This window comes from Papaver somniferum, chromosome 6, assembly GCF_003573695.1.
Source record: "Papaver somniferum cultivar HN1 chromosome 6, ASM357369v1, whole genome shotgun sequence".
NCBI classification, from domain to species: domain Eukaryota; kingdom Viridiplantae; phylum Streptophyta; class Magnoliopsida; order Ranunculales; family Papaveraceae; genus Papaver; species Papaver somniferum.
Window position 1 is genome coordinate 32,541,794 of NC_039363.1, and position 18,244 is coordinate 32,560,037.

At 36.3% G+C, this 18,244-nt stretch overlaps 1 long non-coding RNA gene across 2 annotated transcripts; it reads left to right on the forward strand.

Annotated features, from left to right (window-relative positions):
- The first annotated feature begins 14,038 nt into the window (after positions 1-14,038).
- LOC113287266 lies at positions 14,039-16,264 on the forward strand. 2 transcript variants are annotated; one of them, XR_003329917.1, is made up of 3 exons: positions 14,039-14,409; positions 14,673-14,832; positions 15,081-16,264. It is a non-coding gene; the product is annotated as an uncharacterized LOC113287266 (long non-coding RNA). The 2 variants fall into 2 exon arrangements; XR_003329916.1 differs by having other exon boundaries at positions 14,673-16,264.
- Positions 16,265-18,244: the final 1,980 nt, after the last annotated feature.

An 18,244-nucleotide genomic window follows, 5' to 3' on the forward strand; every position in this document is an offset into this window, starting at 1 on the left:
CCAATTAGCAAACAAGTCTAACATATATCCTAAGAGACTTGTAGAAGAAGTGCTAGTGCAAGTGAATGAGCTAATTTTTCCGGTTGATTTCTTCGTGGTGGATATGGACAACAATGAGAATCAGTCATCTACTTCTTTACTTCTTGGGAGGCCATTTATGAAGACCGCAAAGACGAAGATTGACGTTGACAAGGGTACACTTACTATGAAATTCGATAAGGAGATAATACACTTCAACATATTTGAAGCCATGCGCTACCCAAGTGATGTGCACTCCGCTTACTCCATTGATGTGGATAGTCGTTAGCGCAACAAATGGTGGAATTGAGTCAAAAGGACGAACTTGAGGTGGTGTTGCAAAAGAGCATTGGATGTCCACGGCTTGTCTAATTTGGATGTTGAAATCTCCAAGGAATTGGTGGAGATGTGTGGTGCCTTGACGGCATTGCAAGAAGCTAAAAAGGGTAATGTTTCATATATTTCTTTACCCATGGATGATGAATTACTTGTACCATCTATTATGAAGGCGCCTAAGCTAGAATTGAATCCACTTCCGGAACATTTGAAGTATGCTTTCTTGGGAGATGAAGATGAGCTTCTGGTGATTATTGTAAAGAACCTCACACCGGTAAAAGAAGACTGTTTGCTTAGAGTTTTGAAAGAGCACAAAACGGCTATTGGGTGGACAATTTCGGACATCAAAGGCATTAGTCCATTCGTGTGCATGCATAGAATTCTAATGGAAGAGAACGTGAAGCCGGTACGTGATGCTCAACGTAGGCTTAATCCTCCCATGATGGAGGTTGTGAAGAAAGAGATACTCAAATTTCTAAGTGTGGGGGTGATCTACCCAATATCCGATAGCAAATGGGTTAATCCGGTACAAGTGGTACCAAAGAAGTCCGATGTTAAGGTTGTTAGAAATCAAGACGATGAACTTTTTCCTACAAGAGTTCAAACCGGTTGGAGAGTGTGCATTTATTATAGAAAGCTTAATTCTGCAACTCGAAAGGATCACTTTCCTTGACTTTTCATTGATCAAATGTTGGAGCGGTTAGCGGGGCATTCTCATTATTGTTTCTTGGACGGTTATTCGGGATACGACCAAATTGTTATTGCACCGGAGGACCAAGAGAAGACCACTTTCACTTGTCCGTTTGGAACGTTTGTATATAGACGGATGCAGTTTGGTATTTTCGACGCACCGGCTACTTTCCAAAGATGCATGGTAAGTATATTCTCGGAGTATGTGGAGCGCATCATCGAGGTATTTATGGATGATTTCAGTGTTTATGGCAATTCTTTTGATAGTTGTTTAGACAACCTTGAACTAGTTCTTAAACGATGCATAGACACAAACCTCGTCCTTAATTGGGAGAAATGTCACTTTATGGTAAACCATGGCATACTACTTGGTCACATCGTGTCCTCTCGAGGGCTCGAAGTGGACAAGTCAAAGATAGATTTAATAAGGAACTTACAATATCCCACTTCGATGAGGGAAATCCGTTCATTTCTTGGCCATGCAGGTTTCTATAGGAGGTTTATCAAGGATTTATCCAAAATCTCCATGCCGATGTGCAAGTTATTACAAAAGGAGGTACCTTTTGACTTCAACAAGGAATGCAAGGAAGCCTTTGACAAATTGAAGGAAATGTTGACAAGTGCTCCAATTATCAAATCACCGGATTGGAATCTTCCATTTGAATTAATGTGTGATGCTAGTGATTATGCGGTTGGATCCGTTTTGGGTCAAAGAGTGGAGAAATTGTCCCATGTTATCTATTATGCATCGAGGACCCTTAATGATGCACAAATCAACTATGCTACCACGGAGAAGGAGTTATTGGCTATAGTTTTTTCATTGGAAAAGTTTCGATCATACTTGGTGGGCACAAATGTTATTGTATATTCCGATCATGCCGCACTTAAATACTTAATAAAGAAGAAAGAAGCTAAGCCAAAGCTAATCCGATGGATCCTATTGCTACAAGAGTTCGACATAGAAATTCGAGACAAGAAAGGTGTGGAGAATACCGTTGCGGATCATCTCAGTAGACTTGTTATGTCTCAAGAAGAATTTCCATTACAAGACCGCTTTCCGGACGAAAAAAATTTCTCCTTGGAAAATTCTACACCTTGGTACGCGGATATAGTGAATTACTTGGTGACAAGGAAGGTACCTAATACAATGTCTAACTTCCAAGAGATGAAACTTAAGAAGATAGCCAAGCAATATGTGTGGGATGAACCATACTTATGGAAATATGCCGTGGATCAAATGATACGAAGGTGCGTGCCTAATTCAGAATTTCAATCTATTCTCTCTTTTTGTCACACTCTTGCTTGTGGTGGCCATTTTGGTTCTAAACGTACCGCTCTCAAAGTTCTCGAGAGTGGATTTTATTGGCCCACCTTGTTTGAAGATGCACATGTTTTTTGTAAATCGTGTGATAGATGTCAAAGAACGGGCAATCTAGGTGCTCGAAATCAAATGCCACTCACACCAATTCTTGCCGTTGAGATTTTTGATGTATGGGGAATCGATTTTATGGTCCCTTTTGACAATTCAAATAGAAATTTTTTATATACTTCTTGCGGTGGATTATGTTTCGAAATGAGTGGAAGCTAGAGCCACCAAAACTAATGATTCTCAAGTTGTTTGTGATTTTGTAAGAGAAAACATATTCACTAGGCATGGTACACTAAGAGTGGTGATAAGCGATGGAGGCTCACATTTCAAGAAGGCTTTCCACGCTCTCCTCAAGAAGTACAACATTACACATAAGATTGGTACGCCTTATCATCCACAAACTAGTGGACAAGCGGAAATTTCAAACCGGGAAATCAAGTCCATTCTTGAGAAAACGGTGAATACTACAAGGAAAGATTGGATCTTTAAGCTTAATGATGCACTTTGGGCGTATAGAACGGCGTACAAGACACCAATTGGAATGTCTCCATATCTGTTGGTTTATGGTAAAGCTTGTCATCTTCCGGTTGAACTTGAACATAAGGCTTATTGGGCGATAAAGAAGTGCAACATGGAATATGACGAAGCGGGGAAGCAAAGAAAGTTACAAGTACATGAGCTGGAGGAGATACGTAATGATGCTTACGAGAGTGCCCGGATTTACAAAGAACAGACCAAGATTTTTCATGACAAGATGATTTCTCGGAAAATCTTCGAAGTGGGACAAAAAGTCCTTTTATATCATTCTCGCCTTAAACTATTTTCTGGAAAGTTAAGGTCCCGTTGGATTGGACCATATGATGTTACTAATGTTTTTCCTTATGGTGCAGTTGAAATTACTAGTCTTAGAGACAACTCGGTTTCCAAGGTCAATGACCATAGATTGAAGACATACTACGAGAACATCGCATATGTGAATGTGGATGAACTTTCATTTGAAGATTCACTCCCTCTGGAGGAGTAATGTGAAGCAAGAGCTAAGTCGGGTCGTCGACTTTAAAACAAGCGCTTAATGGGAGGCAACCCATAGGTTTTGTATTTCTTACCTTTTACTTTTTATTTATTTTTCTTGTTCCATATCATGTTAGGATTTCCCACCTTGACTTTGCTAGGAGGATTCAATTACATCGAGGACAATGTAAGGTTTAAGTGTGGGGGAGTGGTTAAGCATATTAAAAAAAAAATTGCATAAAACCTCCAACTTTTAGAGATTTTAGAGTCACTAGCATACTTCTAGGTATGTTTACATAGAGAATTCTGACCGACATAACTGAACTTGGAAGTGTTAGGGAACTACGTTTGGATTTCTTGTTTGTTAGAGTGTTAAATAATGGATTTAATCATGCCGGTGATGCAGATTAGGAGCAGGGAGAAATGCATTATTAGAGTTGCTGATCAATCATTAGTGGAGACTACCGTATTTATATCATGCGAGGCACCGACCAAATTTCTTTATAAATGACTAAAGAGCTTTGTTTTGAGTGTGTGTCATCGTATGTTAATTCCGGGTAGAATGGTGAGCTACCCAACCTCCCACCAATAGAAGCACTACTCTTTGATCTCTTGAGTGCTAATTTTGTCAATCATGAGGGTGACGTCTATAGATGAAAGCCTCCTTCTTGTAGTTCGATTTGCAGTTCCATTCTCTCTCTCTCGACAAAAACGGGTCCATAAAAACACCATCATCATCAACAAGGGAGCGACATCAAAATCTACAAGGAAAGTTGAAAAAATTCAAGGTTTACAAGCAACGGAACAAGAAAAGAGCAAATTTCATATCCAAGTAAAACAACTATATAATGAGCGGAATTTTATATCCAAGTTGAAAACGTATTTACAAGAGCAAAGAAAAGCAAAAGGTGAGAATTATTGAAGTTTATGATTTCGAGACGATACAAGTTGTGAAGAATCAAGCGGTAAAGTACTTTTCCCACGGCTATGGTTTGTTTTATTTTCACTTTGTTTTGTATTTTATTTCTCTTGTCTTTATAAAAAAAAAGAAGAAAAAAAGAAAAAAATGATGACAAGGGAAATTTTTATTATTTTTGGTTTTTATTTATTTAATAAGCCGTGGGGAAGGAAAATATATAAGGAAGTTTCAAGCGACAAGGATTTAAGATAAAGATTTACAAATTGTCAAGGAATTACTAAGTTCGAGCATTTATCATCAATAGTTGAAGCCGAAGACGACGACTAAGAAGATGAAAACGAGGAGCGAAGACGTTTCTATTGGATGTCGTGAGACTGGTTTTATCATAATTTGCAATCGGATGTGAAGGTAAGTAATTAACCTCATCCTTGATAATAGTGGTTGATTTCCTTTCTTAGATATCGTTGGAAAATGGTTTTTCAAAATGTTAAAAGATGTGGGTTTTTAAAATATTTCGGAAGTTGTCCTTCCCACCATTCAACGTGTTGCAGGATTTCTCTCTTCATTCCAACCTGCACACATTGAGAACCATAAAAGTACGTCCTTTGAGTGCAATTCATAAAATCCTTTTTGGTGAGGCAGAAGTCGAGGAGAAATGCTTATTGATCGCTTCTCAAACACGCATTCTCTCATATGGTGTGGTTATTTCTCACTCAACATTTAAGAATTATAATATGTTCTTTAGTATTTCTAACTTTTTATTACTAGCATGCAGAAACTCTATGTCCTCATAGCTCTTTGGATGTTTGGGACGCTGGAACGCTTTGAAGTTGTAAGTTTTAGTTTGATTTGCTCGAGGACTAGCAAAGTCTAAGTGTGGGGGAATTTGATAGGGTGTAGAATACATCCTATTTATTATCTATTGTTTATGCTTTCTCTCATATGTTTTCTTGTAAATTATGTACTTTACGCGTGTTTTTGAGTTATTAGGTACTCTGGAGTCATACGGAGAAAAAGAAGAAGAAATTACCCAATTTGAGAAAAAAAGGGTAAGATCGTTATTTCATAGATGAATAATATTAGGAGCCCAGCCACATGTTAAGGGGAAATTTTCTTTTGGATGGATGATTAAAGGCAGCCAGCTGTGGTTAAGGGGTTGTCATTCAGGATATCCCTTATCACTCATCAGTGGGTGTAATTATCATTAGGTGCAAGTATCTGTCCAACCCTAAATCGAGAATTATCTCCTCTCAATCATTTGCAAACCTGAAACAGAAACTGAGAAAGAAAAATGGAAGCAGCAGCTGCTGCTGGTAATACCAGAGTAATAAAGAGAGAGATTAATGGTAGATATGGTAATGAATACAAGAATGGGTTTATTCGAATTATGAAATAGAGATTCAGTAGATCGAGTTGAAGATATCCGATGAGAGAATCGGAAAGAATAAAGAAGTTATGGTGTTGTCGAATCGAAAGAAGAACAGCAGCTACTTGAGAAGAAATCAGATCGGAACGGAATAAGGGTTTGGTGGTACTACAATTTACAGGTCGAACTGAAATGAATTTCGGTCTGAAAAAAGATGTTGTTGTGAATATGAAGATGGGTTTGACTCTGGTGATTGAAATAACAGTGAAGAAATTAGGGTTCGATTCGTCTCTGTAATTGAAGAAAAGATGCAGCCGGTGATGCTGGTAAAGATAAGGGATAGTGGTTGATTTTGGGTTTCTGAATTTGGTTGGATTTGAACTGGATATAGAGAAAGAACAAGACCCCACTGCTGATGTTATTTAAGAAGAAGGAGATATATGAAGTTATGAGGAATTGATTTGGTGTTGCTGTAAAGGTTTGGTTTGATGAGAGACTCGGGGAGAAAGAACAAGAAATGTTGCAGAATCAAAGTTGCAATTGCAGATGTTGGTACTGTTATTGTTAAGAAAGGAACTGTGAATGGTGTTGGTATGAAATTGCAGCTGATGGCAATAGTGGAGGAGCCTATGATGATTTGAAGCCCTGTTGGTGAATGAATTGAATGTAATTAGATGTATGTTAGGTCTCTACAGGTTTTGCAAGGGAAGAAAGGCCTGAAATTGGCTTGGAATCGGTCGAAATACAGACGAAACTCTGCCCGGATTTCTACTCCGGCGATTTAACTCAGTACCGAAAATGACGATCCAGCTCGTGAATAAGACCCAGTAAGACTGATCCAGAACAACTGAATGAGATGACTAACCATCTTCCTTGACCTCCTCGACTAACGGTTGACCATATTGACCGTTATTTATAACGGAGCAGTGACATAATATTTCGTCTAGGGAGAAGCATCTCAGATGTCCGGCAGTGATATTTCAGGGAGCTTTTCGGCCCCATTTCGGTGAACTTAAGGATATTTCCGGCGACCAAAATGTGCAGAATGTTGTTAAGAGTATTCTAGACTCATGGGTGTGAAGAATTGGAATTGGATGAAGAATTTGGCTTGAATTTGGAAAGAGAAGATGGAAGATTTGAGAAAGACTTGGATTTGGAAGTTGAGCTAAAAAGGGAAAGGGATTCTATTTCTAAGAGGATTGCAAGCAAAATGAAGCTTATAAATAGAGAAGTTCTCTACTTTGCTACATACACTTCTACACCTATCTACACACACAACACTTGTGTTTTTGCTTACTTTTTCAAAATTCTTCTTTTAATTATTTGTGTGAACTTTAAAAATTCTCCCTTTAATTATTTGTGTGAATTTCAAAAACATGAGTAGGTAATTTTCTTATTGATTGAGGATGAATTCCTAGTTCTTAACATGTTTTGAGTTTTGTTTTTAAATCTACTTTGAAGTTTTTCACATGATTATCGTTTGTTTTTACTAATAGGAATGTTTATACATTCATGGTTGATTGATAGATTGTTTAGGTGGCCAACTAAATTGATTTGTTAATTGATCTAAAGCTAGTGAAAGTCAGGGGATAAGTAATCGTTTCTTGACTCTTTACATAAGTAGCAAACACGAGACCTTGCGGAGGGATTCCGTGGAGCAATTGTGTGTGGAAACAACGTTAGCAAGTAGACCTTGAGCTAAGAGTCTAACTACTAATATCAACCTAATAAATTCATAAATCTTAATGCGTTTAACTAAATTACATCTTGAGTGAGCTACTACTAGGTGGTTTGGCAAATAGAATCCGGTAGGCGAGAACTTCCGTATCCGGTGATACAAGGGATTTAGGGGTTTAGCACTGAGCTAGATGCTTTACCTACGGTTGGTGATAATCTGTGACAGATAAAAAGTGGAAAAGAACATAACTTTATTTATTGTTTTGCAACGAAGAAGGATTGCTTGATCTAATATCTCTTATAGGTTTCAACATACAATTTTAATTGCTTTGTTTATTTTCTTTTGCTTTTCAAAACCAAAACCCCTTCCTTTTTCGTGACAACTTTACAACTAAAAATCTCTTGCTCCTCGTGGGAACGAACTTGACTATACTATATTACTTGTTAATTAGGTGGAAAAACATTAATTAATTTGTTGTGGTTACGACATGCATCATCCTGTGCCAGCTATATCTATACATTGTGACAGCAAATCTGCAATAGGTTGAGCTAAGAATAGCTTATACAATGGAAAGTCTATACATATGCGTAGAAGACATGATTCTTTAAAATTACTAATCTCAACAGGCGTTATTTCCATAGATTGGACAAGGTCCAAGGAGAATATCGTGGACCCTTTGACGAAAGGTTTTTCCAAGGAGATAGTTAGTAAAGCATCGAAGGGGATAGGGCTTAGGCTCGAATAATTAAACTTTCCATGAAGGATACTCAACCTTGATAACTGGAGATCCCAAGATCAAGGTTTCGAATGTGACAACTAATTTTGTGATGGGTAAAGGTAAACACTATCAGAGAATTTCATTCTCTGTCCCTTCCCTATGGTGTTGATGTGATAGTGTGACTTCATGTGGAGGATGACTTTTAATTAAGTCTTAATGAGTTCTATAGTTTCAATTTAAGATTGAAATGGGGTGTAGCAGTAAACACTCTTGATGGAACTCACCTATCTGAATGAGGAAGTGGATCACTTCCTATGAGGATGGAGCCGATTCTCTAGAGCATTCTGAGAAACAGGATATGTCCAGGGCCAAAATGGACAAAACGGCACGAACTTAGCAACACTTGGAGGATATCATGCGTGGATGTTATTAGAATTACACCAAACACTAGCAGTTCAAGACATCGCGTTCACTGTCTAGCTAGTAGTTCCGGTAGCTTCTCACTAAGCAAGGTTCAAGACCTCATGGACACTTTTTCCTAAATGGTATTTTTCGTACTCTGATTTTTCGTTATTTACCGAGATTTCATTCATGTGGGGGATTGTTGGAGAAAACGAGTTATTTAATAAATGGATTTTTGGTCTTGGTGTAGTTTGATCTCATGACCTACGGGTCTAAGGATACTCACTCATTTTTGAGTGAATGAAATGGAACCTTTAGTCCCACATTGTGGAAAACTAAAGAGGTGCTCCACTATATAACCATGTGCTCATGGATATGTTGTAAAACAATGTGGGTGGAGCGGGTGGGCGAAAAATACATGTTTCGACCCATGCCCATGCGCGTATACCATGCACCAAGTTCATCTTCTACTCGTATTTATTTTTGGCGAATTTTTCTTTAGGAAATTAATTCTAAAAGTATTTTCTTAAGAGTTTTATTTGTAGGAAATTCCTTTTACGAGTTTTACTTGTTTTTGAAGAAAACCAAAACCTAACTTGATTTGCAAGTATCTCATCCTATAAATATGACTCGAAATTCTGTTTTCAAAACACACAAGCAGCGACTATCTCTAGGTCTACTTTTCTTCTTCTTCTTCTTGTTTTTTGTGCGGCGTTTTACTTCCATCCCTGTTGTTGAGTTCAAGAGTGGGTAACTTGCGTTGTGCTAACTCAAGTTATATCGGGCAATCTTATCCTGGACACATCTTCTCACGTTGGGGTTTAGCATTACTTCAGAGTATACCCGCGAACTAATGTGTTAAGAACAACTTGTTGAACCTGTGATTCTGCCCTCATCAATTTGTTTGTGGTAGAGTTGTTTGATACGGTTCTTTATATTTATTGTTTGATACATCTGACGTTTCTTCTATTGTTGCAAGATTCCAACACAATATACCTAGAAAGGAATATTTCCTAGACAAGGTAATATTTCTAAATAAGGAAATATATACTTAGAAAATGAATTATTCCTAGATAAGGAATATTCCTAGATAAGGAATATTCCTAGACAAGGTAATATTTCTATATAAGTGAATATAAAAGATAATCAAAACCCTAATACAAATAAGGACACCAATTACAAGTAGATCGCGAAGAGAAAGAGCGATAAACCACAAAGATATTCAAAAGAATTTTATGTATAAGGGAGAGATGATGGTATATCCGGAAAATTCTGACCATTTAATCTGATTATATTCTTCTTTTATAAGAGATGCTCCTAAAACAAAGGAGTACTTAGCCCATAAAATTGCCGATCCACACGGATGCGCGATGTCATGATAAATCGTCGATGTTTTTGAATCGATAATATCAAGCCACGAATCAGCCATGAAAATTTGAAGAACTGGTCCCACAAAGACGAAAAAAATGCCCCAAGACGACGAAAAAATATGTCAAAAGACACCAAAAATGATGTAAAACATCTTATTCAATTACTTACTATCAAAAAATCTAAAACAAAAGAATCCTTGCTCAGATCTGGTCCAAAAGGACCAAATCTAAGCAAGACGGTTAAAGGTTTTCTTTTTTTCTTTTTCTTTTTTTGAGAAAGGGAAGATGAAAAGATTATACGAAAGCTTTTTATAGATTGCTAATTTGTGGGGTTATCATTATTAGAGCTTCCGGTATTAATTTTTGGTGGTTATTAAAAAGATTTCCTTCCAAAATCATGCAGAAAGCAACCAGAAGTCAAAGGGGTATGTTTACATGTTAACATTTAGCATTCTAAAAGTTTTTTTTGGGTAACCTAATATTTGAGAATCCGTAATATGGCATATGCAGTAAACATCGATGATTACGTTGTACCCTGTCATATCCATTTACCATTTTTTCTCTTACTATGGTACGAGTATTTTCTTTAGGGTATATCTGGATCGCAATATGATTGCCTTCGTATTTTTAATGTTGCAGGTTCTTAAATTTTGGAATTTGGGGTTTTGCTTGGAATTTTGAATTTGGTTGAAAAAGAAGTATATGTTAAGAAGTTTGTGAGAAGTTTATGAATTGACAATGTGAGACGAAAAGGAGAGAAATACAGAAACGTTTGCGTTGTTACTTTCTACCCGAGAAGATTTCCGACACTAAGTCTACCAAAGTGAAAAATTGTACAATTTGTTATTTCATCTTCTACCTTCTCCAATAAAGAGTACATATGCTCATCCGTGTATCTCTTTTCTTTCTTTGTTCTTCGCCTTTTATCATTCCCGAGAAGGGAGGTTTAGGTGGATTAGACATTTTGCTTGATCTCACCTATATTCAACTTTGTAATTGTGCCAGTCTACCTTGAAGAGTCATTTGATAAAGAATTTCGATGATGTGTTACCTAATTTCAAATCAACCAGTTGGGAATGATAGAGTGTCCAACCACACTCTTTTTCTTTATTTCTTCTTTTGATTTTTTCACTGAGGTTTATTTGCTCCTATAGCAAGGAAGTAACATGCCGATCTTTGTAATAAACTTTTGACGAATTTAATATAGTGGATCATTTGCGAAGGACATGACATTCAATAATTGTACTTTTTGTTCAAAATCTATCAGGCGAACTGGAGATAATAACGTGCTAAAATATTGAAGATTTTCCAGAGTTTGCAGGCTTTAGGGAACCACTTAAGAAATGAATACGTGATACTCTTGAAAGAATAGTCTACATTATTCAATTTCTTGGGTTTAACAAAAAATATATTATTTACTATGAAAAACTTGTTTGCTTCTTAACTAAGACCAGTAAGATGACGTTATTGTGTTAACTTACGTTAGGAAATCTATGGGACCAAATATTGGTGCATTCCAAGATTGTTAATATGAATCTTCGATCATAAACTAAAATATGACTAAATTTTGAACAATTAAAACCTGTTCCGTTATGGCACGGGTCATACCTAGTGAATCTGTAATATAACACAAACAGGGGTTAGTCCTCGAGTGATTTCGGGGGAGTTGAGTGTATTTTAAATCTCAGGGATTTTGAGAGAGTGTAGGGAGTTTGAGAGAGTTTTGTGTTTTTGAGTTCAGGGAGTTTGGGGGAGTATAGGGAGTTTGAGAGAGTTTATTAGAGGAAGTTTGGGGGAGTTTGAGAGAGTTCACTCCTAACTCATTCTCTTTTAAGAAACAATAAACCCTTATTTGCAAATAACATTGATCTTTAATCAAAAGAAAAAAATAAATGAAAATGATCATATCTCTGTATCAATAGTATGTTATTTTGTGCAACGAGATAATTTTTTTCCCTTCAATTTAAGGTCTCCATACAATTCTAACTCCCTTTGTTCACGAACATTTTCCCACATATCATCCGCTATACTCTTTCTCCATGCATTAGCTTCTTGACGTTGTTGTTCTTGAGTTTGTTGTGTCAAAATTTCATCGTCATTTACAAGCGTTGATGGATGGCTATCTTCCTCTTCCTCGATCGGAAACTCATCTGAACGACATTCTTTTCGTAAGAAGTTGTGTAGGCCCGCACAAGCTGTCATTATCTCCGCTTGCACCTGATACGGAAATGGAGGTTGAGACTTAAAGATCAAGAAACGAGACTTCACAACACCGAACAATCTTTCAACTACATTTCTCAAAGAAGCATGACGCATGTTAAATAATTCTTCAGCCTTTTTCGCATGATTACCCGTATCAGAAAATTCTTTCAAATGATAACGTTGGCCACGAAATGGTGTTAAACAATATCGTCGGTTAGCTACATTAGTACTTAGACTAATACTAGAACTTAACAAAGCAAGGATAGTAATAACACCAAACAGTCTAATGTAAACATGATAAAAAAATGTGATACTAGATTACATAGTACTAACACGCATAGCTACTTAGCCAAATTGTTAATCAAAGAAAATCCCTTAGCAACTCCTTGCAACAAAAGCACCGTATGAATTGGCTAAAACACGCCAATACGGAATGAAGTACGCCACTGTATTGAACTTTGGCATATAGAATAGAAGAGAAGTATGTGTCTAAATAAGAGGACTTAACAAGTTATAGTGATTCTCAATGACACCCATGCAAAGTATCAAGCCATTTAATGCATGATGACATAACAAATTATGAAGATAGTTGTAAAGGAATTCTGTTTCACCGAAACACAGTTTCAGATTGTCCAATCTTTGCAGTATTAATACTTACCTGATCCTCTTGAAATTTTTACGGTGCACTTACAACTCAATATTCCACAACAAAATCAAAAATCATAGCATTCCAATGGTTCATTAAAAAGATACATTACTCAGAACCCGACTACTTTCAATACGTGCATACAAAATTCAGTTCCGGATTTCTCACACTTTGGTGTACCTAAAGTGATCAGAACTTCATGAAATTTTACAGTAGGTAACCTTCATATATACAAACATCATACTAAAATTTCAGCTTTGTCCGATTAGCGGAGAATGAGATAAATAGGAATCAGTCCCCTATTCGGGATTTAAACTCAGCAGACCATAGTCATATATTGTGCAAGCTTTGCAGTAGCAAATGTGACCTGATCCGCGTGAAAATTTTACTGTACTTCTATAACAAGGTAAACTACGACATACTCAAATTTCATCATATTCCGACGGTTGAATTTAAAGATATCATTATAATCAAATCATGCAATTTCTTACCAAGATCTTTTGAACCACAAATTAGGGTTTTGACAGAGAGAGAGTACCCACAAAAAAAAACTATACACACAATCAAAATAAACAATCATGGAGATCAAAGATATGAAAAACAATCAAGATAGTACACAAATCAAACTATTATAAGCAATCATGGAGATCAAAGAAGAAAAAAAACATACCTGGAAAAAACGTTTCCTCTTCTTTCTCCTATGGTTTTCTACGCACCAAACTCCTTCCCAAATCTCTACTCTTTTGAGAGATTTGTTGTGAGACCAAAATACACTAAAAACTCCTTCGAACTCCCCAAAGCAACCAACTCCCTAGTATTGTAGGGTTTTATGACTAACAGGGAGTTCAAGAGCTTTTTTAAAACTCCCCAGCGACTAACATGTGTTTTATAGAGAGTTTAAGAGACTCCTCTAAACTCCCCCACGACTAACGGAGATTTGGAGAGTCTCCCTCAAACTCCCTCAGGACTAACAGGAGAAAACCTAAATACATTAAAATCTCTCGAACTCTCCCACGACTAACCCGTGAAAATGATTTGTTTGGTGTCCCAAACAGTTTTGGTTCAACGATGAAATGACGAAACGGCCCCTTCTTGATTTTTTTCTTCCCTCAAACTGACGTAAATGTTTATAAACGCAGGGGAAAAAACGACTAAGTAGGTAAAACAATGACGCGATTGCCCCTCCGTGTTTTTGAGTTTCCTGCCTGGGTCATTGCAATAATACAAAAATCATAAGGCTAAATTTATAAGAAGGTCGGATAATAGATCTAACAAAGAAAATCCAGTTTCATTCTCATTCGGAATCTCGATTTCTCCTTCACCTCCTTCAACCTTCCACACCACCATTACTTGCAGAAAATTTCACTTTCAGAACAACTCTCATCGATCTTCTCCATCGAAATCTCTTCGTTAAATCTCCATTCCTTCTTCTCCATCGGAATTCTTCATTCGAATAATCTTTACTCGGTTTCGAATTTAAGGTTCAGGATTTTGATTTGATCGAATATTCAGTCATCATTTAACCTGTAACCTTAAACTCGAAATTGAGTGAATTGGTTGAATTAGTTCCACGTTGATTACTTTACAAAGAATCATCAACCATATAGTTTAGGGACATCCCGATTTAGTTTTTTCTAATCCGAAGTTTAGATGTGGAAAAAAATTCTGGTCGAAGAACTATTAGGTAAGATTAATGGTGCTGATAATTTAGTATTGGTATAATTTCCACGTTTTTACAGTAGCCTGATTTGAATTTGAGTCTCACTGCTGTTAAACCCTGTTAATTTCTCCATTGTTGAGACTTGAAAGTTGAATCTATGTTCTAACTTGCTCATGATAGTGAAATTAAATGGGATTTTGAGTGTTGTTTTTATAATGTATTTTTAATGGCTAGCTTGAATGTTTATCAAGTTCCATCAATGGTTTTTTTTCATAATTAATCTCCAGTTCAGGTTATTGCTTTTTGTTGGACTCGAATGCAATTGTTTTGGAATAGATTATGGGCGATGTTTATGCATATGATGGTGAAGATAGAAATTGAAATGCTGCAAACCTCACTCTGGGTAAGATTGTAGTTTATGGCGCATCTTATCCTGGCATCTCCAAGGTACATACTTCCTTTTCTTATTTATCTTTTTATTTGTTTTACATCTTGAAGTGTGTAAACCAAAATTTAGATATTGAGATTAGTTTAGTTCTTCTGGTTGCTAAGGATTAAAAGAATTGGTGTATATGCATTACAGGGTTCAGTGCCATAACCCCCGTATCAGCTCAAGTTTGACTAAATTATTAGCTCCATGTAATCCCTATTGGATTGTTGGTTTTTAATTGGAATTTTCTGCTTTCTTGACTCAGGTTTGTCCTTAAGGGCAGGATACTAGCCTTAGATGTTATGAAAATGTGGGGAAAGGGTAATAATGCGCTTCGCAGGACATCTATTAATTTTGATTTAGGTGTTTTTAGTTTCTAAACACCTGTATACCATCACACGTTTAAGTGAAATTTCTTCTTTTATAAAATCCCGAAGTTACTTTGCAGCATTATAGGCATGTCTTAGTGGATAGGTTTTTTTCTTTTTCATGAAGCTTAGTAGATAAAAGCGCGATCGAAGCGGCTGTGCTTTCACATATTGGTAAACCCATCTTCTTAGCGGATATGTTTTTTTCTTTTTCATAAAGCTTAGTAGATAAAAGCTCAATCAAAGCGCCCGTGGTTTCACATATCGGTAACCCCATCTTCTTTGCTTCTTTTGATAATTTAATTTATAGAGTATACTTGGCACTTTAGATTATAACTAAATGCACCAAAAAATTTTATATTCTCTTAGTCTTGTATTTTAGGTTCAAGGCATCGGTATTCGCTCTTTGTGCTTCCTAACTAAGAACCAATAGGTTGCGATGGTTTCTTTGTGTGGTTGTTAACTTTGAACCAGATGATGATTGATGAAGCTTATTTATCCTGCACCTTTTATTGTTTCAATAGTCCTGGTGCAATGGACAGAGATGTTAATTGTGTAATGTCACTAATGTTTTTGTTACTCTCTTACAAATTGTACACTTAATAGGTGAATATCTCTCTTTTCAGATTAAACTAGAGATGAACGACAAAGGCATGATCCAGAGGGATGCCTGACATTTTTTTTGTTTTGAAGCTCTGCTGGGCAACTATACACCTAATCGCGTCCATGAGGATCTTGCTTTGCCAGGCCCATCACCTACCTGTAGTCTTAGCTTGGCAGTCATGATCTGCTAACCCATATTTTCGAGCCTTTATATATAATAATTATGATCAGGAATTGTAGCTGACAGTAGACAATGAGTTGTCCTACTTTCTTAAGAAGTTATGCGGTTATCTGCAGATTGATCATCGGCCCATTTGGTTGTTAATTTGACACTTAGTTTGTGTTGTTGCAGTGTTAACTACATCACTTGGAGCTGACAGGACTGTTTTTCCTCTTCGCCAGTGCATAAATTATATTGTTAAACAATCATAGACTCATCAAAAAATGGACAGAATGAGTAACATATAGAATACAATTACCAATTGCCTCAATATTAGTTCTATCTTATTCACTATTTTTTATAAATTTGGTATGTCACCTTGATGAAGATATTCATTACAAATTGGTGAATACGTTCCTTTCTTATTTTTATTTTTTTTGCGGCGAATATCGACCCGATACACCGACGAAGCCAGGAAGGAATTAAACAAAGCACCAGAACCCCTTCCAACCCCGTGCCATAATGGCACGGGCAATCCATTAGTATACTTATGAAAGGAATTATTCCTAGATAAGGAATATTCTTAGACAAGGTAATATTTCTAGATAAGTGAATATACCTAGAAAAGTAATTATTCCTAGATAAGGAAAATAGATTCCTAAATGGTCTGGGAAACCAAGTTATAAATAGAGATGTTTAGCTCATAGCTAAGACATCTAGATAGTGTGGTTTGTGATACAGACACACTTAGATCTAAATAGTGTGGTTTGTGATACAGACACACCTAGAGGGGAGGTTTGTGAGACAAATCACTTTGAGAGAAGTTTGTGAGGCGATTAATTATTGTAAAAGCAAACTTAGAAAATAGTTTCAGGTTATTCACCTAGAGAAATTGCGAGCGTAACAAAGAGAGAATTGTAATAGTTTTCTTGTTCATAATCTGAAGTAGATATTTTCTTCGAATCTGGTTTCTACCGTGTTATGTTTTCTAGATTTCGTCTATTATTATTTTGTATTCCGCTTCTATAATAATAATCACCGACATAGATCAATATGTATCATATATTAGAACTTCAAAATTTCAGGAGTTTGTCGCGGCTCAAGAAGAATAGATGCAATTGCGGTGGTAATCCTTTGAGAAGGTTCAAGCTAAATCAAAGGTGCAGTAGTCACACTCGTTATTCTCAAAATCCATAAGATATATAAATAAATGCAACGAATGACTTTGAGTTTTGAAAAATTATCGGAGCACCTAAACTTCCACTGACAGGAATGATTAATAATTGTTGATGGTAAGCTAACAGAAGCCAAAAGTTTAAATAACAGTAACACAGATGTTTTTAATGGGTTAAAATACTAAGATGATTGTAAGAACAAAAGCTTAATTAACTTGGAAAATTTACTCACTCACACGACCAAAAAGATGGATCCCTTATTTTGATGTAATCGATGTGAACAAATCCAACAAACGAGTTTTTTCTGTTTTCGTCACGATAGTAGTAGTTGATCCACCTTGATACTTCTGTGAGTCCATTTTTATTTTTTTTTGCTAACAGTGATGGTGATAGAGCAACAGAAGATGATTTAAAAAATAATTAGGGTAGGAAAAGTGGTCTCAGATCGAATGCTCTGATACCAGATGTTAGGATCCAACACCGAACTAGAGGGATCCTAGAACTAAAGATAGACAATACTAAATATAGATAAATTGATCGTTTGATAGCGATCAACCACCTAAATCCTTTGAATTGGGGATTAGACACCAAGTTCATACAAGCTTAATAATATTGATTGAATAATAAACTCTAGAACAAACTATAAATATATAGAGAACATAACTTGAGTCCTACGCAAATACTAAGGAAACATATAATTATTGATAAAATAACTAGATTCTCCTAATTGGTGTTGGTGTCCCAACATCCCCAACCCCTCGAGACACAACTTGTCCTCAAATTGAATCATAAGACTAAGCTAAAACAGATCTAGCCTAAAAATAGAATTGGTGTCCCCGCATTATCAGCCTCTTGAAACGCAACTTGTCCTTAAGTTGGATCGTACTTTTATTGCTCCCCAACAATTGACCAAGGTGGGTTCCACAATTAAATTTCACATGACTCGTTCAATAGTCTGCATTTTGGTGGTTGTAACAATTAATATAAGCGTATCCACGTGAAACGAAAGGTAACTCTTTATTAATGATATCATCTTCTTCGTGCATAGAAACTGTAGACAACCCTTTATGTCTCTCGGATGTATTTTCGGTAGTACTCTCACAATTTACTGATGGATTAGAAA